This window comes from Perna viridis, chromosome 8 (genome assembly GCF_037379345.1).
Source record: "Perna viridis isolate PV_CMFRI_1.1 ecotype Kerala chromosome 8, ASM3737934v1, whole genome shotgun sequence".
NCBI lineage: Eukaryota > Metazoa > Mollusca > Bivalvia > Mytilida > Mytilidae > Perna > Perna viridis.
The window spans coordinates 19269692-19276825 of NC_142452.1; the positions used below are offsets into that span (position 1 = coordinate 19269692).

Sequence of the window (7134 nt, forward strand, 5' to 3'; positions counted from 1 at the left end):
TCTATATCAAAGTGCCTCCTCGGTGATATTTTCTGCCAGTAGATCTGAGTTTATGTTTGATCATAGTTTTTACAAGTTTGCGATTACTTCATTATTAGCTACTCTTTTCACTTTTACATCTAGTGTGGACCTTCTCCGTGTGTTATTGATAATAAAGTGGTCAATTTGATTATTGTTCTCTATATTTGAGGCATACCAAGTTATGTTATTAAGATATCGATGGATAATAATATTAATGTGCCGCCTATGAATAAACTGTAGAGCAGAATTCCACAAGTCTTTAACCGTTTTCATTCATTGTTCTACATTCATGTTTTTTTTTTTATTTTTTCTTTTATATCAAGCATTATTATTGCCCACTCTAGCACATAGATCACCCATAATGAGTTTGATGTCATGGTTATGTGTTTTATCAAGCATATGTTGCAGGTGGTCGTAGAAAGCGTTTTTTATTTGTTGGAAATAACCATGTAAAATGTTGATATAGGTGTATTTCCACGTAGTCTTGTACTTATCGGTCTGTAATTAGTTGGTTTCCATTAAATCAGTGCCCTTTTCAAGCCATTATTGAGAGTGGTCTTTGTCACTGGATTACATTCTTTTGGATTCTGCGATAATCTTGGTTTCCTTGATTACACTAATCCTAACCCATAAACCTAAACACTAACCCTAAACCCTAACCTTGATCCATGCACTAATCCTAACATTAAACCTATACCCTAACCCTAAACACAAACCCTAAACCCTTACCCAAATCGATACACTAATCCTAACATTAAACCTATACCCTAATCCAAAACACAAACCCAAAACCCTTACCCTGTTCTATACACTAATCCTAACATTAAACCTATACCCTAATCCAAAACACAAACCCAAAACCCTTACCCTGTTCTATACACTAATCCTAACATTAAACCTATACCCTAATCCAAAACCTAACCCTAAACCTACACCCTAAACTCCGAACCCACACTTTCTTAGCCATATCTTCTTGATGATATTCAACTTCACGACTGGAAAAAAGAAGCAATTCTTATGATGCTGTTACTATTCTTCCAGATTCATTCCACCTGCTTTCACCGATATCCAATATCTCGAAGATGTACCGTTTCATTTCTGCAACTTTGATTTCTATTTAGTAGTACTTGTGTACAATGTTGCTTTTGGGACCAGCTGCAACCAGTCCAGTGATGTCACAATATCCATTTTTGTTATATCTTTGATCTGTTCATAATACAGTTAATTTATAAGAGGTCTTTGAACATGTGCTCTGGGTTGTCTACTTTCGAAGACAGATGCACGTGCACGTTCGTTTTGTTACCATGATCAGTTTTTTTTTTCTTTTTCGAGACAATAATCAGTTTATCATTTCATTAATATTGGAACGAAAGCATTGATGTGATGTGATAAAAAAGGGTTACTCTTATTTATATTTTTACCAAACAAAGTGTTTATTACACACAAAATTATATATATTTTATATATTTATTTTTTTTTTATTTTTCATCGATATAGACGGCCATGTGCCTTAGATATCTACAGTTACTTTATCCAGGCAAGCATATACAGTGGATCAGAATACACAATATGTATACCTGATCGTTAAGTATAATTTTCCAACTTATGCATGCCAAAGAAATCATGAATCTTTTAACTTGCGTTTAAATTAAGAAAGAGATAACATAATCTTTAGTATAGGACACAAATCTGAATGTTGAAAGGTGCAAATACATGGCACACTTTATATTTTAATGTAAGGATGAATTAAATAAAAAGCAATATACCACTTTTTCCAGTTTTATCTTATATCAATAACCAGTTACATTCTGCAAAGATTCGACACTTTAAATACCTTAGTTGTTATAATATAATGCATTGAACTTTCAAATCTACCTGAAGAGTTATACATTTTGTAATTAATTGAAATCACATAAAACTCGGAAGACGCAATAACTGGTACCGTAGTGCGGTAACAAGGTGGGCTAGGTCTTTACATGGGTGTCCGAAAGTGAGACGTTGTATTAGAAAAAAACACCAATTAGGGTAGTGCAACTCAGAAATATGCCAGAGATTGTCATATATCATATATATTCATAGATTGTTAATATTCTGGTATTTGGAAAATCGTTTAAACCATTAAAACTTTAAAAAGCCAAAATGCGAAACAGATCAGAACTGTCCAGTATCAATGATAAATTGAGCCAATATCTTTCATTAAGTGAGCGAAAGTTTCTTAATATGATGTGAAGTTTTAATTGATATATCAGCAGTATAAAGCTATAGGTGACTAACAAGAAGTCTAACAAATAGGCTTCTGGAACAGGGTTATGTTGCTACAAGATTGAACTCATCACGGCAGAAGTTTTATGGTCGTCATCATGAACTCGTGGATCGTTATGATGTATCCATCAGCACCATGAAAAATGATTTATTCAACTGGTCATAGTTTCCCTTTCCTCGTTTGTCTACCCCGGACTTGACTTTTTATGAGCAACTCGGCGGGTGTTTCTAGAAAAGCAGAGGACGCTTACCCTACCGATGCACCTGGTCCATGCTCGCAGTTTTTAGTGGAGTCCGAGTTGCTCATTTGTATGTATGATTTTAGTTACTTTATGTTCTTTGTTGTGTGTGTCTGTTTTCCATGTGTGGTCTTTGTCCCTGGATTACATTCTTTTGATTACCGCTTAAATAGGTAGTAATGTTAACATGCTCGCTATCGTCAATTTCGATATAAAATAAAAACGTCAAAAGTCATTGGTAACAATTAACTATCTCTATCACATAAATAATAATATAAAATGAAGGTGTCCAAATATTAAAGAGACTCCTCGGGGAAGTTCTAAAAATCAATTTCTCTTTTCTTGTTTTCTATTTAAGGAAAGGTAATAAATCTAAACGGTCCCAGTTTTCTCTCTTAATCTATAGTGATTTTACAGATAAGTTACTAGGAAATTAGAACGAAAATTACAGGGATTGGAAATCTATGCCTAATGACAACAAAGATTCTTTGTTATAGGAATGTTGTCAGATATTCCTTTCAAAACTAATTTAGTTATATTTGATTTACTACAGGCAAGGCAAAAAGTTTGATAGATATGTAATGTTAAATTTTTCTATCTTATAGAAAGACAGCTACTCGTCAATCATTCTCTTTTAAGTTACACTCATGTTTCATGTGACAACAGATTTATTTAAGTCTACTGATTGAAATAAGTGCATATGGTTATCTGATTCCCCATGAACGCTTCACTATGGAAACGCATACCGTACACCCCTTGTAAGGATACTTTGTGGCAAATAAGTCAGAATAATTTTGTGCGTTATAAGCTGGAATCAAGTTATCATGTTGAAGATAGCATGTCGGAATGATGTAGAAAAAAATGAATTACAATATCGACTTGCTAATAATAATGTAATGACATGTTAGTAAGATGTCGACATGTTGAATTCAACTTGTTTATTGATGATGTCAACATATAACGTCGAATTGTTCATCTTGTGATATATCATCATGTTGAAATCAACATGTCGGAATAATAAAGCAAAAATTGAATTTACAATGTCTACTTGCTCATATAAATGCAATGACATAAAAACAAGATGTCGACATGTTGATTTCAACATGACAATTTATTATCATATATATACAAGTTGACATAATAAATAAACAAGTTGAATTCAACATGTCGACATCTTACTAACATGTCATTACATTAATATTAGCAAGTCGACATTGTTATTCATTTTTTTTCTACATCATTCCGATATGTTATCTTTTACATAGTGATACAATTCCAGCTTATAACACACAATATAACTTATCATTCTGACTTATTTGCCACAAAGTATCCTTACAAGGGGTGTACCATATGCGTTTCCATAATTTTCCCTCTTTCTGGTCTATATTTAAAAACATTTAAAATTAGAAATGGGACTTTCCTTGAATCTTGTTAACTGTCAAACATGGGTTTGGGGGATTTTCACAACTGCATATAAAAGAAGCCATCTAGGATTTGATGCATTAACTTTTTTTACCTTTTCACCTTCTTTTCGCTGAATGTGGTAAGTCGATTAAATTTTAGGGTAATAATCACTTTCACAGAAAAAAATGCATTCAACTTATTTATACTGCTAATAGTTGTTCATTGCAAAATTTTGTATTAAAAAAAAAGGCGACAATCAAATACCGCATCATCAAAAGAGAAGGACAATTCAGCAAAATCTAAGTACATTATAAGGAAAACAAGGAACCACACACAATTGAAAGTACTTCCAATATAAATTATCAATGCAACTTTAATATCGTTTCTTTTTATTATAGATTTTGCGACTGGGCCGTTTTTGCAGATCAAAAGAATCGAAAATAATGTAACAAAGTAGAAACGGGAAAACAACAGTTAGCTTTAGTAAAATGGTAAGAACAATAATTAAATGGCGATTCTTTGTGTACACTTATTGAAAGAGTAATCAAGGGAACCAAGGTTATAGCGGTAATCAAAATAATGTAATCCAGGGACAAAGACCAGACATGGAAAACAGACATACACAACAAAGAACATAAAGTAACTATAATGATGAAAATGGATGGTCATACATTAGAATTTTAAGTACAAAATCATAGGTCGGTGAATTAACTTCCAGTCTTTTAACGTTAATGTTGAATATTTTTCTCAAGATTTTATAAAGTATACTGGAATTAAAAAAATCTAGTGCATGGATTTTGTAAAATTCAAAAGGATAACTATTAGATATTTTATCATATTTCATAAACATACTAACTACTTTTCTGGTAATAATCAAATAATTCAAATTAAAAAAAACGTATCTATAAATCTCCTTTTTGCCTATTTTTTTCCTTTAAAAGGGATTTTAGTAATAATTTATTTTAAATAAAATCAATGCCAGTGTGCACCACGTGATTAAAGTTATTTCTTCATAGACCGAAAGAAAATAACTGTCATATCTTAAATGTTTCAGCATTGAAAACAAATGTTTATATAAGAATTTGTAAAATGACAGGAAATTATTATCAAACTTGAACATCCTTCCAAAATATAGTATGACTAATTTCTGTTTACTTTAACTCACATTGTCCTTATATCTTCTCGGTACAATGTAGTTGAAACGATAATTCACATGATGTTATTTAAGCATTTTTTCATTATATTACTCTTTTGAATTCAATAATATATAAAAAGCCTATATTTGTTCAATTTGCATTCTTGTATTTGTTTGACATTTATATACTGAATAAGTCTTTGTTTTATTACAGGACAGGTTCGTCGGATCAATTTATGGCACTTGGAGTTGTTAATTGGATGTTAGGCTCCAGTTAAGACGATGGAAACATCCAAGTTTCACAGGTGTCTTTACAGACTTGCCTGGACAATTAACAATTTCTCTTTGATATTTTGATACTGTAACAGCGTGTTAATTGCTGATAGGGTCATTATTATCCTGCATAGCAGAACGTTGAATTATTCTAGAAAAAGTTTAGAATCAAGAGATGAAGTGAAATGCATTAAGGGGCCGGTGATTATTTATCACCAGGGATGGGCCGGCAAAAAGTAGGGGTTGGGTCAATGAAAAAATAGAAGTATCTGAAGGGGGTTATGTATTTTTTTGACTAATTGATTAGGGGGGTGGTCATGATTTTGTTTTAAAGAAAAAATCATTTACACACGTACTTGTTAAATATCTAGAATTTTATACATAATGTCCTGTGTAAAAAAAGCTTTTTTTATGTTTGATTCAGTCATTGTCTCTAATTGTCTGTTGTATTCTTTATCTATGCATAGAAAATGACAATACTTAAATCTTTACTTGGGACCTTTCAGAGCTCACTACTAGATGAGGTTATCCTCATAATGAAGGTCTTGCTATGATCGCTTTTGTATAAAATTTACCGCTGGTTGTAATGGTGGTTTGCATTTGTTGCATTATACCATATCTGTTTTTTTTTTCAATGGCATGAAGTGTATGTGTACATAGCAAAACACAAGAAAATATTATTTCCAAAATTTCTTATAATGTTCAAATCATAATAAATGGAATATTTAATTTATTCATAGCTATTTTTATTTTAAACTTCATTTTAAATAAAGTTATTTGTTATCAAATGTTTTCAAAAACAAAATATGTGATCTAAATTTATCAAAACATGAACCATAATTTGAACTGTTTATGCATCAAAAATCATCCCAGGCTGGTGCACCAAATTCTCAATAAGGTCCATGGAAAAGACTTATAATAAATTTCAATATTCAAGCAGTTGCATTACAGTTTTGATTACTTTATATCCTGTTCGTGCTTAGATAATTTTTGGACAAAAATACAAGAAATTTTTCGTGTATGTAACATGAATTTTTAGATTACTTTAAAACATCTTGTTTTGGGATATAAAATATTTGATGAAACATATTTTTGGTTAAATCTCTTATTAACTATAATAGGTTTTTCTATTTATAAAGCATACTATGTATCTAAACATAGAACCAAACATGTTAATACTTTTGATATCTTTGTTAAAGAATTGAAGACTACAATTAACTCAGTTAATAGTAATTCAAAATTAATATTCATCAAAAATTATGTATCAAACAACTATTAGAAGTGATATTGTATGTTAAGTTGAATGTATTTATGTATTAGTAAATTTATGTTTGAAATATTTTATTTTGACACTTTTTACTACCCTGGGTAACTATTGATCATGAACAGGGAGCGTCAGAAGGTGCTTGGACTTCTGACGTAAACTGTAACAAGCTTTATTGATGATAAAGAATTTTATTTGTTGTTAAAAAAACACAGTTTTGATTACAAATTAAATTATAAGAAATGTTTCCAATATTTGAACAGGTTATACAATATAACCTGATTTTGGGCAGTTTACGCAAAAACAAAGACCGCGTCCTATTAAGCGTAAACTGCCCTTTCGGTTCAGCAAAATTCCGAATTCACAAATGTGTTTAGCATGGTAAGATCTAACTATGGTCAATTTTTTGTGTAAATCTGTTAGGCTTTGATGGAGTTATTTTCCCTATTCAACATATTTTCATTACTTTGAATGTTATCACTTTTGTAACGGAAGTCGTGTGAATGTGCAAGTTTCTCAGTTAAAATGGCACTTCG

General features: G+C 31.1%; 1 long non-coding RNA gene across 1 annotated transcript; it reads left to right on the forward strand.

Moving 5' to 3' along the window:
• The first annotated feature begins 3933 nt into the window (after positions 1-3933).
• LOC148609663 (uncharacterized) lies at positions 3934-6845 on the forward strand. Its single transcript, XR_015914469.1, has 3 exons — positions 3934-4065; positions 4325-4417; positions 5276-6845. It is a non-coding gene; the product is annotated as an uncharacterized LOC148609663 (long non-coding RNA).
• The last annotated feature ends 289 nt before the right edge of the window (positions 6846-7134 follow it).